The sequence below is a fragment of the Cyanistes caeruleus genome, chromosome 14 (assembly GCF_971803275.1).
Source record: "Cyanistes caeruleus chromosome 14, bCyaCae1.hap1.1, whole genome shotgun sequence".
Classification (NCBI taxonomy): Eukaryota; Metazoa; Chordata; class Aves; order Passeriformes; family Paridae; genus Cyanistes; species Cyanistes caeruleus.
In genome coordinates this window covers 6,805,456-6,823,706 of record NC_141714.1, presented here as the reverse complement: position 1 = coordinate 6,823,706, position 18,251 = coordinate 6,805,456, and the positions used below count along the sequence as shown (strand labels likewise).

The window sequence follows — 18,251 nt, the reverse complement described above, 5'->3', positions numbered from 1 at the left end:
GTCTAATGCATGGTTTCTAGAGGATAAATCTGAGAGGTCATTTAATAGGGTATTATCATACAGAAGCTTTCAAGCCTGCAGATTGTGATTTGGTTAATAAAATATGCTGAATATTTAACAAATTTGCATCATGTATACTTCCCTTATCTCTGTTGAATCATTAAATGAGAAAATGTAACTCCCAAGAAACTTTAAGATGAGGATAGAAGTAAAACTCTTCTTTCCACAAAGCCAATCTATTTTTGTGAAAAACAAAACAACAACAAAGTAGAACAGAAAAATTCCTCAAAGCCTAATTAAATGATTTTGCAGGCAGAAACAGCTGCTAAAGCATTTTGCCTGCAGGATTTGGGAACAGAGAGAGCTCAGCTGATCTAGAGAACAGCCCAAGGTGCTGCAGGCTCTGCCGTGCCTCTGCCACAGGTGGCTCCTGGTTTTGTTTTCAGTGCCTCCTGCTGAACCTGCATACTTGAGTCACAAAGGGCCGGCAGAGGCTGTTTAGAAAGTTCATCCTCTGCCAGATCAACTGATCAAATGCAGTGGAAGAGATGGGTTTTGGGGATGGGGATGTGGTGGGGCAAAGAAGAGAGATGTGAGCAAGGAAGAGTCTTACCCAATCTCTGCACTTCAAGACTGGCACGGCATGCTTTTGTTGTTGTTTATTTTGTTTTGCTTTTTTAAAAAAGACTGATAAACTTCTGTCTTAAATGTTTGGACTTTTTTGTTGATTTGTTTTTGCTTTTTTTGTTTTTCAAGAAACTTGGGATGACGTTCTACAAGCTTTATAAGTAAGCCATTGAATTCCTTTCTAACGTTATTGTTAGGTGCTTAATTTTAAACCTCCTTGCTGCATAAATAAATGCACTGCATTTGACCATGAAAATCAGTTCATCACACCACTTACAGAATTTTAGAACAGGGTATTCTTCGTGTCTTTCCTTGCATGCTAGCAGATATTCCTTATCTAATGATTCTTCCTGTTCCCCTGTGGGAAGTTTCCTACATATTTTTGGAAGGGTCCCACCCTTTGAAGGGAATTTCTTGAATTGAAATTAGGTTTCAAAGAGATTGAAGGCTTTTATTACATTTCAGACATATGCTCTTGAATGCCTTTGAAAATTTGATTCCAGTGGCACACAGAATCCAAAGCATCTCCTCTGCCATGCTGCCCACTGTAAGTTATTTTTTACATACTTCAGTATGTAGGTAGAGTGGAAAAGAATTTGTCTACTGTGATTCACTAATACAAATTTTCTTTTTTAAAAAAAAAATTATTAATTAATAAATATCTATATGGATTAATAATATCTATATATTTTTGTCTTGTTTCCTTCCCTCCTTTGACAAACAGTGAATACGTCACAACTCCCTCTGAGTTTACAGAGGGGTTGGAAGAAGAAGAAAACATTTTTCTTTGCTGAAGGGAGAGAATTTTAGAAAATAAAAAAAAAAGTTTCAAACAGAAAATTTTGTTAAATAAATAAGATTATATTTAACCCATATTTTTTCTTTTAACAAAGGATTAAATAAGAAAAAACCTAGGGAGGCAGCATTAATTGAAAATTAAGATGCTTCACTTAAATTTAGAAAAATTAGAGGGTTTATTCTTGAGCTTTTCTAAGAGCTGTGGTGTGATTTGAGGGGTGAGTTTTTATGCCTCTCTTTTCTCACTGGCCTTAAATGGCCATATTCCTGTAATCTGATTTTATGATATAATTTCAGCTTCTTTTGGAATGAACTTTGGATTTGAAGTATATTCTTAGAGCAGCTCTTTTATATGAAAACTTGTTCACAAAGAAGAAAAATGAACTAAAGAACATAACATTGGCTGAGTTCTCCTGGATTGTGGCATGAAACTCAAACGTTTTTATTTGTGAAATAATTCTTCCAGTGCACTGAAGTATGTAAAAGGAAGGATTGGTGTATTCCTGGGGAATTCCAGCTGGTTGGAAGTGGAATTGTTTAGCTCTTTTGTTTTAATGATTGTGAGCAAGTGAATCTAGGTGAGTCCTTCCAGCTGTATAGGGGGGCCTCAAATTTGGCCAAAAGTTTTGAAGCTGAAGAATCTCTGTAAGTACCGGGAGAGCAGTCAGAGCTGTTCTACCCTGCTAGCTGAAACATTTCCATAGCTTTGTCTGCTACTGTCTGTGTTGGAACAATGAAAACAATGTTGAAGTATTATGTATAGAGTGCAGACTTCTTGCTGAAGGCCATATTAGATGAGAGTTCATTCCTGGTTCAGTTCTTGATCTAGTTATTTTTGATGTCGATGTTTAATTTTGTCAGGGGAATATGAGAATATGCCACTGCCAAATCCAGGCATGTTGTAGATATTTCACTTGATCTCTAGCATCTTATTGTAAATGCAAATCCTTGGAAGACATGACTGGCACTGAATGTATAATACATCCTATTTGTATTTTGGGATGCTGTGGTGATAAGAAAATGGCAAAGTAGAAGCCTGATTTGGGTATATAGTTTGTACTGCCTTTAAAGAGAGTGGTGCTAGATCTCTCTGGAATTTTAGTTAATTTTCCCCAACAGTGTATTGCCAGCTGGGGGAAAACTTTCATGAGTGTCAGTGCTTCACACTATGTAAAACAAAATATGGTGTTCAGTGTATCTTTTAGGTGGGGACCCAATCTAATACAGATTTTTCTGGTAGTAACATTGTTACTAAGTTTTCCTACCTTTTCCCTCCACTTCATCTTCTTAAGAGCAATTTGGAATGTGAACTATTTGGAGCATAGTTTGGCTTCTCAGAGCAGGAGCAGGGAACTGCAGGCAGGACCACAGACTGCGGCAGCCTGGCCTCACTGCTGACCTAGATCCATCCACAGCTGGACATTCTAAGCTTTACTTTCAGCAATTTTGTGGCACTTCTGATCACTGATGCCTTTAATATTTAAAAAAATACTTAAAGCTACAGTAAATATCTATCTACATAATGTGTTACTAATAGGTGATATGATATCCCTAAATAATTGGATTTTTGGTAGATGTTACAGTTTTGTGATGGAAACCATGTTTTGAATAAAAATCATGGCTGCCCTGGACCAAATATCCTAAAATAACCATAATGAATATATGTATATTTTGGGGTGTGTGTATATAAATATATATATAAAATCTGGGTTCAATGTGTATTTTTAAATGTACTTTACATAAATTTATTGAACAAGATGCCAGTTGTATGCAATTCAGAAAGGTTAAGTGCACTTCCGAGAATCTAACAAAATTATGTTGCCATAAAATTAAGACATATGAGGAGATACAGCTTTCTAATAAGCCAAAAATGTGCAGAACTAGATTAAGATAAAATTCCTGACAAAAGGGCTTTGTAAATTAAAATTCCTAAATAAACTGTGGAGTTTTTGCAAGATTTTTTCTTCTGTTGAGAACAAATATTCTACGAAGTAGTAAAGATACTCTTGTGCACCAGAGCAAAGAGGCTCTTGCCTCTTTGAAAGTTGTTAGAAGTGTTATTTATTAGTTGTCTGAGATACAAATAGAAACCATTAGAGCAAATGAGCTCCTAATTAAAAGAAGGCAAATTGTTGTTGTGGGGTATTGACAGAGGAGAAACATAACATAAAACTGGGATCTTTTTTTTCCTGGAAGTTTTATTGGATGTGCTAGAAAAAAGTGGTTATTGGCTTTAGAAACCCTGAGAACAAGGCCACAAGTTTTAATTAACAAATCCAAATAATTTAATCCAAATTAAGTTCTTGCTGTTACAAATACTAAATATTGATCTCTGAAGTTCTAGAAAATTAACCAGAATTTTTTTTTATGGTTTGGTTCTAAAGAGAATATTCTGGGCATCTAAGAAAACTGTTCACATCAAGTTTGAGATTAGAGCAGGTTCATTCCAAGAAGTGGGGAGTGTACAACTGGAGGGATCATATTTCATTAAATAAATACTTTATGTTTACAGGCAATTGTGTAATAGATATGTAGCTCAGAATTTAAGTAGTTCTTGTGCCTGTGTCTCTTAACCAGGAGTGTTTTCTTTGTGCCTTATTAAAAACTTAAGTGGAATGAATTAATGAAGTCTGCTAAACACCTCCCCAAGGCCCAAAATATGAATGTCCTAAGTTCCTGTGATAGCAAGAGATTTAAGTGAAACCATTCAAAAATTTGTTGGTTTTTTTTTCCTACTCTGAAATAGTTTGAGGTATATTATATTTGCTTTTAAATTATTAAAAGGGATTAATATAAACATTTCAATTAACTATTTGCTCTGTTGACATCTGTCAGTCTTCATGTCTGAGGTAAAGCTGAGTAAGCTTTGTTTTAGTGCCAGTGCCAAATCACAAAAAGAATCACTTTGACTTGTGGTGACCAGGGTTTTGCCACCTTTGGGCCTATTCTGTTTACACAGGTATAAGCTGATGTGCAGCATGAATTGGTTGTCACTACGTTCCACTGTTGTGTCCTGCTGGTGTTCACTTTTACAAGGTAGGTTTTTTGTTTCAGAGGAGTTATAGCAGTGTAATGTTAATTCAAACCATAGCTGATTGTTATGGTAACTTTCATATAGGCAAATGATGGGAAGGATTGTAATTTGAGGCTTGTTTCTATTTAGATAGTAAAATTTGAATGTGTTGAAGTACTCTGAAGCATTTTAACACCTTGTTCTTGCCCACAAACAAGAATTTTTAAGAATCAGTGTTCACAGTTGGACTTAAGCAGTTTAATAGAAATTCCTAGTGTTTCTTCAAAGTCCCTGTGCTTGCTGTAATGAGCTCTAGTCTGGCACATTCAGTCTGATCCAAGTCTGGCCAGCCTCATTAAGGGATGCTGTGCTATCCACACAGGGCTGTGCAGGTTTGGGAGGCAGCTTTTCATGAATCTGCCTAGCATGCTACAAGCATATGGAGATCTGCTTCAGTAAAATAGGTTTTCATCATATTACCATCATTTATTCAAGGGATGAATAATGGACCCTCATTTGTTACACAACATAATGAGAAAGAAAGCAGACTCCTATTTCAACATTTATTGAAAATTATGTAGGTGATTTTATTTCTACTATTACATCATACTGATTGTTTCAGAAACTTTTTCCTTTTGTTATTTGGGTTTTTTTTTTCAGTTTGTTTTCCAGTTCTGCTTATATTTCCTCAAACTTAAAGCTGCAATAAGAACAGATCCACTCAATAGTAAAAGGCTACCGGGGGCTGACTGGATCCATCTGTCAGAGAAGGGGAAGAGAATCTTTAGAGAATAGGATTAACAAGCTGGTAATGAGGGCTTTAAACTAAAGGTGCCTGTGAAAGGGAATCTCAGTCCACCCCACTCCTACCAGTTTGAATCCAGGGCCAGTAAGAGATGGCTGGAGGAAGAGGGGAATACAGCTCCCATTTTGAAAAAGAGAGGGAAAGGAAGACCAAAGGAACATGGTCAGTCAGTCTCACCTCTGTGCCTGGCAAAATGATGGAGCAGATCCTCCTGGAAGCTGAGAAGACACATAGAAAATGAGGAGTTGATTAGTGACAGAGAATGTGGCTTCACTACAGCCAAATCGTTCCTGACAAACTTGGTGGCCTTTTATGATGAGGTTACAGCACTGGTCCCTAATGGAAAAGTAACTGACACCATCTGCCTGGAGTGGTGCAAAGCACCTGGCATGGTCCTGCTCAACATCCTGGTCTCTGAACTGGAGACACGTGGACTGGATGGATGGAGCAGGTTTGGGACCTCAGAGCCCCTTCCACTGCCTAAAGGGGCTCCAAGAGAGCTGGAGAGGGACTTTTGGCAAGGACATGGAGTGATAGCACAGGCAGGAATGGCTTTAAACTGAAAAAAGGCAAATTTAGATTAGACATTAGGAAAAAAATCTTCCCTTTGAGAGTGGAGAGGCAGTGGAACAGTTTGGCAGAAAGGTTCTGGCTTTCCCATCCCTGGAAGTGTTCAAGGCCATGTTGGATGGGGCTTTGAGCCACCTGGTCTAGTAGAAGGTGTCACCCCTCTTTGGCAGGAGGATGGAACTAGGTGATCTTTAAGGTGCCTTCCAACCCAAACCATTCTGTGATTCTATTATTTTCTTTTTCCAGACTGAAATATCTTTGAATTTACAGATACTAAAATAATCATTAGATAAAAAGTACTTTCATTTTCTTGCAGCTATCACATAAATGTTAATTATTACACTTCTTTCTATTTTGTAGACCAAGGAGCACTCTTCTAAGGGAGGGAAAAGTGTCTTGAGGGGAGAAATAATTTTTTTGAAATAAAGTATATCAGTTTTAGGCACAGATGATATGGATATTTATGCTAATGATGGTTGAGTCTTGGGGTATGTGTACTGTGGTTGTCATTGGCAACTTAGCATTAGGTTCTGTGGGTAATTGCAGCTGGTACCATGTCTGACTGGTAAAAGCAGTATCACAGTTCTGTAGTTAGAAGAAGTGACTAATAGTAGGGTTTTTAATGCCTCCCACTGCAAAACAGTGTGTCATTACATCACTTTCTAAATATATCTCATCATGCATTTATCTTTTCCTGTGCTGATTGACTCCTATTCTCCTGAGACATATTTAAATGTCATTTTATCTTTCAGTGGCAGAAATGTTGATAGTTTATCCTGGAAAGAAAATGACATTGAACAATATTTTGAAAAGAAAAGGTAGGAGAATTTCAAGTCAGTTTTACTTCTGTGTTGGCAAGTGCTAGTTCTAGCATTAGCTGTAATTTTTAGTAAAAGGAAATGACATTAATTTGGGGGGATATTTGAATAATTTTGGCAGATTTTCTATTTTCAAGGTAATGCATTATTGCACTCCAAATGGTTACTTTGCTGTTTTTTCTTTACTGTAGCTGCAGAAAATATTTAATATGTTTGGAAAGGAAAAAAGCTGAGCACACCATTCTGCCTTAACAACAAATACATTCAATGACAGATGGCTATGCATGTTGAGTGTTGTTTTAAGCTATAATTGGATGCTTATATAAGTATGCTTAGTCAAATATGTGTAATTAAGCTTTCTTGTTAGGTAGGCTAACTTACAGGGCAGGCCACGTCTCAAAGATGTCAGAAGTAATGGTGATACTGGACTTGTTCTGGTAAAACACTTACCTAAACAAAACCCAAATAGAAGCATCTGCTGTTTTCAGTTATTGCTGTTTACTGCAAGGCCTTCAAAATCAGATGAAGATGAAAATTAAATGACATAAAATGCCATGGGAGGTTTTGTCTGCTCTATTTTTATACCTCAAACCATGGTATGTGTCTGAGAGAGGGAATGAGAGTTGCAAGTAACATTTATTAACACAGCTGGTAGCTTCCTTATTGTAATGAGGTGTAATAGAAGTGCAGAAATTTCTAGTGGAAGACAGTAAGTTGGTGGATACTATGTAGAGTCTTGAAAATTGATATGGTTGTGTGAAATCCATTCTTAGTGGGTAACATCCTAACTGTGAATGTTAGGAAAACTACACAGTTAGTGAGCACAAGGTGTTCCTGGTTCTTGATGAGTAACCCCAAGCCTCAGAAATACCAATGTGCTGTGCTCATCTGCTTTTGCTGTGATGTGGAAGGAAAGTTTTCCCCAGGAGATAAAATATTTTTGATGTCCAGAATTGACAAGAGTACTGAGACATTTTTTGTTTGGTCATCTATGAGGTACCCTGACATAACTATTTAGCATCAAGATTTTTTTCCTCTTAATTATGCTGTTCAATTTACCACTGCTTCTACACTTGTAGAGAAAGCCTTCGTTCTCCTCTCACATTATGAAAATAGAGAAAAGCAGCAATTTTGGAAGAGTTCCTCATGTTCAAACCAAGTTTAGTTGCTATATTAACATGAAACTTGGCTTAGGTCTTTAATCCGAAGTGCTGAACTTGTCAAAACCATGGCAATGTGTTGCATACTTATATTTCTATTACAATCATTTCAAAATGTGATTGTTAGTGATTAACATATTCTTCATGGACTTGCCCAGAAAGCAACATTTACACACATTTACACACCAAGGTGACACATAGGGCAAGGTGTTTTCCATTATACAGTTAAGAATAAACATCTCTTTTACCATCAATGTGACATTAGAAGTATAAAAAAAGACCTATATTCAGGTTTAAACTAGAAGGATTATTGTTTTGAAAGCTTGCCTGTTTTCTATGCACAAATCATACCAAATTTAAACAGAAGCCCTCTTCTGGCAGAATGTTTTTAATAATACCAGTGTTTGATATTCACTTTCCTTCAGGAAGATGGGTTTGCAGGAGGTACAGTGATCATCCACTTTTTCTTCTGACTGTGATCTCTAAAAGGACATTTGCTGGTGCTCTACCCATGGGTGGATTCTCTCCTCTAGATGCCCAACAGAATCTTTGCTTTTGGCTCTGTACTTGCTCCCCAGAGAAATAAAGGATTACATGCAGCTGCTATGTTTTTGTCTCCTTGGAAGGTTTTGCTGTCTGTTTAGAACTGTGTGACTTGAAATTTTTGTGTTGTTTTCCCCAGAAATTGCATAAGGATGAAACTGGATTTCTGAATTATTTCTGAGAGCTAGATGCTTCCTAATTAAGTGCTTTAAACTCAGGCTTTCCAGGTATCTTGCTGCATCTAGTCTGGAGTCTTAAGCAGTCACAAGGTGATTTCAAGTTGCTGGGCAACCAGGAAATGCAGTAAATTTGGAAAATAGCAGTATTTCCCCCCATAACAATTCCCTTGTCTATATAAATTCTGACATACGGATTACTCCTGTTTTCTGTGCATCATCAGTAAGTTTGAAATGTCAGGGCTTTTTTTAAAACTGATTTGATTTCCCTTCAGATGAAAAGACAACATATGTACCATTTTAATTGTTGTCATATTTAGATTACAGAACAGAATTGTTTAGAAAATAATTTGGATAAATAATTAACCCATGATCTTAGTTTATTTCAGGTACCTTACTTTCCTTATTTAACAATTTTCAAGGAATATTGATGGATACAAATGCTAAGCTGTAACTAGAATTTTGTTTTCTCTATTTATAAGGTGAATTTTTCATGTTACCTTAACTCTGTGGTTAAGTGTAAGAGAAAATGAAGCCCTGAAGTGTTGCTTACAATTGAGTATTGACACTTGGTAATAGTAATGAATTTATTCCATACAGATAATTCCTTCATTTAGAAGTTTATCTGTGCATTTTAAGCAAGAACACCTAGTACCAATATTTTCCTGTTACTTACACAATATTTTGAGTTGTAAGGGACCCACGAGGATCATATAAGCTCATCTCCTGACCCTCTAAGGACCACTGTTGCAGTGTGTTTCTTGTTAATGGTATGTTCTGTTATTACCTAAGTTGATGGTTTAGTCCAAATGAGACCCTCCCACCCCACGCTGTCAATCTGCCCTGAGTCTCCTGTCAATCTGTCTTAGGCCCACCGCATGCTTGGAATTCCACTTCAGAAATCCCCTAAACTTCGACGCTTGATTAGTCCATGTGACCCAACTTTCCCCCCTACCTCCCTCATTGGATGATGATTTTGTGAACCCTGCCTTTTACCCTCCCCAGGATATCTCTGATTAGCTGATGCTTTGTACCCTCCCTTTGAACTGCCTCCCTATTTCAGCTGTTGCACTCTCGCATTTTCTGTCTTTTGCCCCCAAGATTCCCCAGAGCAATAAATCCTCTGTTATCCCATGCAAAAGATCTCCCTCTCATCCTTGTCTCCTCAGAGCACAGCCTGACAGCCAAGAAGCCGTAGAGCAAGTGCTCTAGTCACACCTGGGGTCATCCTGCTCCTGGGGTGTGACCCACTCCTGTCGCAGGCTGAAGTGACAGAGCCAGATCAGCTCTGGCCCATGCATTAGACCCCTCCTAAAATCTCACCATGTGGCTGAGAGCATTGTCCAAACACTCCTTGCACTTTCAGGCGTGGGACTGTGACCACTGCCCGGGGGGGCTGGACTCTGTTCCAGTGTCCCAGCACCCTCTTTGTGAAGAACTTTTTCCTAATATCCAACCTAAACATCTCCTGCCTCAACTTCATCCATTTCCCTTGAATCCTGTCACTGGTCATGAGAGTGAAGAGCTCTGTGCCTGTCCTCAGCTGCTCCTCTGGAGGCTTCTCCCTTGGAAAATATACTATCTTTGCAGCCTTCTTTGGATTCTCTCTAACAGCTTTATACCTTTTATACAATCCCAAAGTCCTCAGCTTCTCAGCATAGGCACATCCTCAAAGCCCTTCACACCCTCCTGCAGGGCAGAGGGGCCCTTGAGAGAGCCAACAATACCTCCCAGTCTGGTATCATCAGGAACCTTGCTCATTGTGCAAGGTTCTGTGCAACCTGTGCTCATTTTGCATTGTGCAAGTCCTGCAGCCAGATTGCTGATAAATGTGTGAAAGCAAAGTTTGGGGTCAGTTTGATCTGACTGAGAAGTACAACTGTATTCTATGAGCACACAGGTTATTATTGCTGAGAACTTTGTTTTTAAATTTGCACTTAGTACCAGATGAGATCTGAAGCAAACTCTTAGCTTCACTAAGGTGTAAGGCTCTGGAAAAGATTTTCAGACTTTGCTTTCTCCACTGGTTTGAACAGTAATATCTTTTGTTGAAGGAAATTCAGATGCTTTAATTTTGGGTATTAGTTTTATCAATTACATATGTTCTTGGATATGCTACTTCTTTTCTGCTCCTACCTTCTTAGACAGAAGAGGAATACAGCATTTTTGAAAATGCTTTCCTTGCAACTTCAGACAACCTTTTGTTCTGCTGTTGTCTATAGTTTTCAAACAGTTAGGAATATCTGCATTAGTTTTGACATGTTCAAAGATCCTTTATTTTTTTCTTACTTTCAGTAAGTAAAAAGAAAACCTTACATTTTTGATGTTGCTGTCTGGTTGCTATTAATATGAGGGAGAGAAATGTCCTGTTTGTGTTTCCTAGCACAATTCATCTCGCTTTAAAAAGAAAAACAGTATCACGCTTACTGAAAAAGCCCTGAAACCACCCTGCCCCAGAACAAATAGACATCCTAATAAAGGAAATGCTTCTTTGGGTGTTATGCTAAATTAACTTGGGAAGTGAGGAGGCATTAAAGATTAAGCATTCTTCTGGGATTTGGGATTGTTTTTGTGATTGTTTAAAAACAACCCCCATAATTAATAAATCCAGCTAACAAACCAAATAACAACCAGTAAAAATCCACCTCAAAGACTATTAAAAACTTATTTTAGTATTTAAATATTTATTGGGTTCTAAGTAAATGGTAGCCATAACTTTGTTTAGATTAATAAACACCTTTGCTGTCACAGTCTTTATTTTTAGTCTTTTAATGTGTGTTCTGTGCAGTAGCTTGTGGAGTTTTAAGTTACAGCAGAAATATTATCTATATAGCCCAGAGAGGAATTAGTATTAAAAAACATAGAATTTTGAAAAATTTGTACTTGGTCTTCACAAATTTCCCACTGTTTTTCATCTTTCTACATGGTTATGGAAGTTGCAACTGTTTGATGCAGTTCTTGTCATTGTTTTATTCTTAATATATGCTTTGAAAATATATGCTTTTAAAAGAGGAATTCATCCATTTCCTCTCAAAGTCATTGTGGGGATGCAGTCATTTTTCACATTAAAGCCTACCTTCAGAAATGTTTGGAAATGTAGGCAACATCTTTTAATCTTTTTCTTTGTGAATATTTTCTGCTAGTTTGAAAGCCTTAATTCTACTATGATAGCTTTGCACTCTCCTCTATCTTTAATTGCTTATTCCTTTGTCTTCATATCCATGCTGTTGTTCTCAAGCATACCTGCACAAGCAAAATTATCTCTAAATATTATTGCCATTGCCACTCCAGCAGTTTGAAACACCTTTTTTTCCTCTCAAAACATAAACTTGTGCTTCATAAAGTACATAAAAAATTTAGCCTATTTAGTCCAAATACTGTATTAGGATTTCTACTTACCTGGCCTGGGAAGTAGGTGCGACTTCAGAAATAAGAATATATGAATATATATATATATATATATATATATATATATATATCTATATCTTTTTATAAATAAACCTACCTACTTTTGTTTTAAGTTAGGTGGGGATGCAAAATTGATAGAATTTTTGCTGTTAGATCAAAGTTGTGATCATTTGCTCCCTTCTTCAAAAACAGATGTAAAAACAAAAATCACTTTCTATTAATCACTTTTTATCAGACTAAAATCTGTGTTGTAGCATCTGTGTGTTTTGCTATGGGAATTATTTTGCTTTTGTGGGAATATATCTCTATAAACATCTAGCAATGAATGCTTTAGATGTGGGTAATTGGTGGTTGTCTGGTGAATTCAGCCATTATATTTATCATAATTTTGTGTGCAGTCAAAATTATTTATTGAAATATAAATTCATTTGAAGGTAACTTCTGTCAGGCAAAGTATTTCACAAAACAATTTCTATCTTTCATTCTTCCAAGTTGGCATACATATCCAAATCTAGCTACAGATGTATATATATATATATAAAAATAAAAGTTTTTATGAGCATTTTCTTATAAACTTATATAAAGCTGCCAGCTACTCGAGTTTATTATATTCTAAATTAGTTCTGAATAAGCTCTATTGGAATAAACTCTATTTAACAGCTCCAGCAGTAAATTCCAGGTACTGCTTACTTAAAATATTGTATACTATTTAAGTGGAGAAGCCTGCCAGCTGCTCATCAGTTTCTTTAGTCAAACATCTGTGTGGGAATGTGGCAGCATTAATTTAAAGTTTAGATGTATTTTCTTGCACCTAATGTTACATGAATGTACATTGAGTGTTGTAAAAGACCCTGGGAATTTAAGAGCTGCTAAATGTAAGTTTTGCTAATTATTTCTGTAAAGCTTGGTATTTCTGGTGGAGAAGACAGTGGGATCTTGCTGCTTTTTATTTTGCTGATAATTGTACCTGTATTCTGTATAAACTAGGAAAATGAGAACCTTGCAATATTTCTAAGCCTTTTTGGACATATGTTCAGCAGAAGACAATTTCATGCAGACTCGTGCAATTATAGCCTCAAAAAGTCACTGATGTGTGTAAAGTTCTTATTTCATATTTCATGTCTAACTGGGAAGCTGCAGCTACCATACTTTTAAAATTTAATGATATTTTGAGCCTATTTAAAGAAAACCTGACTTTATCTTAATGTGTGAGATGCAGTAAAATTTGCACTTATCTTCCCATGTCTCCAATATTTTCATCAAAATTAAACCAGCATTTATGTAGTGGTCTCTTGAGCCTTTTATTTATTTATTTCCTGAATATTTTCTTGACATTTTTCCTGAAAATTTTGCTTCTGTTTTGTTAATCAGTTTCTTCAAAAATTGAGCTAGATTCTTTGAAAAACTTACCCAGGCTTGAAAAGCTTTTTCTGTTAACCAGCAGTGCTTAATAAGAATGTAAAATTTTGTGAGAAAAATATGCTTTAGTATAGTCTGCAGATAAAAGCAGTTGAAGGGTGATAATTTAGAAGCTGTTTAACCCTCAGTGGAGAAGCTAAAAACATTATTAGAGAGAAAAGGAATGTTTTTATATTAATAATGTAAAAGTTATTTTTGGAAGAGAAGAGAGGGTCTTCATCAATACAGTTCCTTAAAACAAAATGGGAATTCTAGGAGCAGAGATGAGATATTTGGTGTGCTTTGTGTGAGAGAATTCTGGTAAAGGTAGGTTTTCAACATTCCATTTTCTTTAGAAGGTATGTGTGCCACGTAAAAGAGAATTTTAAAATTGCATTGGACTAAACTCAAGAAAAGTTATTTCAGTATAAAGTAAAAATTTTGTCAAAAAAAGTATAATATCCTACTTATAAAAGTAATGCTAGACAAATGGCCTAATCTTTCTGAATTATAATGGAAGACAAACAAAATCATCATAAATAGGTAGTGATCCAGTCAGTTTCCCACACTTAGTTATTTTGTGGAAGTTACATCATTTAGACTAAGTGGATGTTTCTGAAACATATTGTGTGAGAATACTTTATAAATATTTTTCAGCTATCACCATTGGAAAAAAATCAGAATGGTCTTTTGGCAATTATGTCCTGGAAGAGTTGGAACAATTGCAGAGATGGAATATCTGACTTGTAAAGTAAGAATATGCATTTGAACTTCTAAGCTCATTCCTTTTTAAGCAGACAAAAATCAAACTCTTATACAAGTCTTATTAAACATATTACTAAATGGCTCAAAACTGTTTAAATTTTTATTTTTTCTGCAATAAAAGTTGTCTTCATCACTGGATGTCAAGGTGATTTATAAAGGAATTAAATGTTGTTACATCAATTTGTCATGTTGGGATGCTGACATGTAGAAAATCAAATGGTTTGCCAAAGATTACTCAGCAGACTGATGGAAAAGCAAGAATAGGCTTTAATCTCTTCATTCTGAGTCACTCCAGTCCCAAAATCATTGGGCCATGGAATGAAATGTGAAGGATTATAGAGGTTTTATTACGTGATGCTGCTCCTCTCTTCCTCTGTTCTTAATGTGGGTATATGTTGTTTGACAGCTGATTGACACATATACACATTTTTATTTGCTTATGTAACATTAAATCTTGCATGTTCTTTGCTGGTAACATTTTTCTTGTTTCCTAAACCAAACAGGAATGCAGCTGTCATACTTTCTTGCTTCATATATCCTTTACAGAGCTTAACCAAGATTATTATCTAAAGGCCTGTGCTTAATTCCCAAAATTTCATGTTCTTGAAATCCATGGAAATGAGAACTAAGCTCCAAATTCATCCCAAGATCTGAGCTTTTCCTTTGAAATCTGGATGTTTATCCTTCTTAAAGTTCAGAAGTGTTAGAAATGTGGATTCACATTCATGATTTACATAAATAGAACAATTACTTATGACTTCCATACTCTTTGGAAGAGAAAAATATTATTTGTCATAGGAGTGTGGGTGTTTTTTTAATTAAACTGGATTTTATGAATACTGAATAGCAATATTAGTGAAGTGTAAATGTGCATATGTACTAATGTCTTCTCTTCAATGATGGGATCACCACAGAAAACCTGTGATAGACTGGCATTTAAGCAAAAAAAGTAAAGAACACCCACGGAAGTTAGGGATCTGAGAGATGCTGCTGAGAGTTTCTTCTCTGCTGGAGAGCTGGCCAATAGCTGGCCAGTTCTGAAAATGGACAGGTTTTTCTGACCATCGAAACGTGAGATCAACCTGTGAATACCACCTTTTAAACCTAAGCCTGAGAGCTTTTCTCTCTCTTTGTTTCCAGTTTTGAAAGGTAAAAGAACTCCAGCTGGCTCCCGATGTCCCCCCAGGCCATGCGGCCTGGCGGGGTCTGGGCTCCCAGCTGGGGGATGGAGCCTGCGGGGTGGGGATGGAGCCTGCAGTGAGGGATGGGGAATGGAGCCTGCAGGGGGGTATGGAGCCTGCGGGGTGGGGATGGAGCCTGCGGGGTGGGGATGGAGCCTGCAGTGAGGGATGGGGAATGGAGCCTGCAGGGGGGTATGGAGCCTGCGGGGTGGGGATGGAGCCTGCGGGGTGGGGATGGAGCCTGCGGGATGGGGATGGAGCCTGCGGGGTGGGGATGGAGCCTGCGGGGTGGGGATGGAGCCTGCGGGATGGGGATGGAGCCTGCGGGGTGGGATGGGGATGGAGCCTGCGGGGTGGGTATGGAGCCTGCGGGGTGGGGATGGAGCCTGCAGTGAGGGATGGGGATGGAGCCTGCGGGATGGGGATGGAGCCTGCGGGGTGGGATGGGGATGGAGCCTGCGGGGTGGGGATGGAGCCTGCGGGGTGGGGATGGAGCCTGCAGTGAGGGATGGGGATGGAGCCTGCGGGATGGGGATGGAGCCTGCGGGGTGGGGATGGAGCCTGTGGGGGGGTATGGAGCCTGCGGGGTGGGGATGGAGCCTGCAGTGAGGGATGGGGATGGAGCCTGCGGGGTGGGGATGGAGCCTGTGGGGTGGGGATGGAGCCTGCGGGGTGGGGATGGAGCCTGCAGTGAGGGATGGGGATGGAGCCTGTGGGGTGGGGATGGAGCCTGCGGGGTGGGGATGGAGCCTGCGGGGTGGGGATGGAGCCTGCGGGGTGGGGATGGAGCCTGTGGGATGGGGATGGAGCCTGCGGGGTGGCGATGGAGCCTGTGGGATGGGGATGGAGCCTGCGGGGTGGCGATGGAGCCTGTGGGATGGGGATGGAGCCTGCGGGGTGGCGATGGAGCCTGTGGGATGGGGATGGAGCCTGCGGGGTGGCGATGGAGCCTGTGGGATGGGGATGGAGCCTACAGGGTGGAGTCTGTGAGATTTTCCCTCCGGTCCGGGGCTGGGCTCTGCTGCGGCCCTCCCGGGAAGCCTCTGGTCCCTGTTCCAGCAGGGTGGCTGAAGCCTTTCCCAGGGGGGCCCCGGCCCTAGGCTCTGCTGAGCTGAAATCCGACACCATGAATACCTAGCCACAGTTTGAGCCAGATTTTAACCCTTTTACTACCCAGATGAGAGCTGCAGATTTAATCCTTTTCCCAGAGAGAGGAGAGAGAGCTTCACATGTAAAGAGACAACATAAACCATCAAAGTCAGTGAAAGAAGGAATCAAGCCTCGGATGAGAAGAGAATGAAGAGATGCTTTAATAAGCTGAAATATTCTTTTGTTAAGGCCATGGAGATGGACAATAATGTTTTGAAAAACTCCTTTAATTCATAAAAGAGTATTTTGGGGGGAATGAAGTATTTCAAAGTGTACATCTGAGTAAAGGTAATCTGTTGATGAAGCTGAGCAGATGGTGAAATAGTTGTGATCCCATGAAAGGCTGGAACAGAGCAAGAGAAGTGAGAATTGATGGAGACACTCGGCCCTCAGGAAAAAAGAGAAAACCTCTGTTCCCAGAGATGATCACAGAGACAGATGAAGATAACTTTTGCCTTTGAATAACTCATCCTTAAAATGATCCCCCTGAGTTCATGGCCCATGAACACACCTCAGAGTGCTGTGAAATGGGAGGAGGGCCTGATGGCAGAGTTTTCTGGGCGGCTGGCATCAGGGGAATGGAAAGCCATGAGAAAACTTTTCTTGTGGAGAACTTCCCATGGAATGACAAAAGGAAACATCTTTTCTCTATAAAGACTGATGAAAAGACTATGATATAGTTGGTAGTGTTTTAACTACCAAGTTTTGTCTCTATGTTGTCAGCTGGACAAGGGAATGGTTGGGTGGTGGGAAGGAAGGGTTTCTGGAGGTTTTATTCTGGTTCCTTATTCTTGTAGTTTTGTTAATAAACTTTCTTTATTCCTTTAAGTTTTCCATATCCATATCTCACAGCAAAAGATAAGTTTTCTGGTGATTTTTCGCTAGTGCTTTAAAACAGCCACAAACTCCTTCCGGCTTTCTTAAGTATTTAAGAGTCTATGTCTATGCCTTTCAATGTTGAATTTTGATTTGTGTTTATATCTAGTTTCTTCTTGGAAAAAGCTCCTTTAACTACACAATCTTCTTCAACTATGCAAATCTCTTCGCATGGAGCATTTGGGATAATGGACTTTGTACTACCACAAGGCAGTACTTGCTCCCATCAAGCTGCAGGTCCAGGAGATCATTTGTTGCCTCTAAGAGGCATGTGTAAACTTTTCAATGGCAAGAGAGTGAAAATGTACATGTAAACATCAAGCTTCTCTGAAGATTGCATCAGGGAGGTGTTTCCATTTGAAGCTAAGAATATGTAAACTGGGGTGAATAAAGTGACTGCCTGCATTATGCACAGCAAAAAGGAAATAGATTGGCCTGGTGGAAGAGGAGGGATATAGGGTGTTGGGAAATTGAGTTTGATTTCTTTGAGGATTTTCCTTCAAGACTACTGGCAGACTAACAGTATTCAGGGTGGGATGGGGGGGGAAGGGTCATTGAATAGCCACTGAATTACATGTTTCACTTAGATGCTTTAAGGGGAAGGGAGAGTTTGGATTGCAGAGAGGGAGAAGTGTTGCAGAGCAGGAACCTGGATGATGTTGAGCAGGTGCTGCCAAGCTGGGAGTGCGAGTTCTGTGTGGGTTGTGTGCAGTCTCGCAGGGTAGGCAGCTGAAAGGCAGGGCTGGGCACAGGCATTGCTCTGGAGATAGCACAACACTTCCGGGGAGCTCTGGGATCAGCCTTTAAGCAAGGATGTCATGGTCCAAGAGAATGGAATTCACAATTTTATTTCCATTTTTTCACTAAAAATGCAGTCACTTTGAAACCAAAATATTGAGATTGCTCTGTTATGGCTGGATAAAGTAAGTAGCTGTAACTGAAGTCAACAAATTCATGTTGTAAT

At 38.9% G+C, this 18,251-nt stretch overlaps 1 long non-coding RNA gene across 6 annotated transcripts in view; it reads left to right on the top strand.

Moving 5' to 3' along the window:
• LOC111928516 (uncharacterized) overlaps positions 1–18,251 on the top strand; it is a 60,691-nt gene that overhangs the window by 24,133 nt on the left and 18,307 nt on the right. For 2 of the 6 annotated variants that reach the window (XR_015276292.1, XR_002864144.2), the window contains exons 2-5: positions 1,093–1,174; positions 4,385–4,461; positions 6,566–6,631; positions 8,217–8,397. This is a non-coding gene — a long non-coding RNA (uncharacterized LOC111928516). Of the gene's footprint in view, positions 1–383; positions 789–1,092; positions 1,175–4,384; positions 4,462–6,565; positions 6,632–8,216; positions 8,398–13,973; positions 14,601–18,251 lie in introns of those variants that run through there. The other 4 variants (XR_002864143.2, XR_015276290.1, XR_015276291.1 and 1 more) reach the window with 4 other exon arrangements.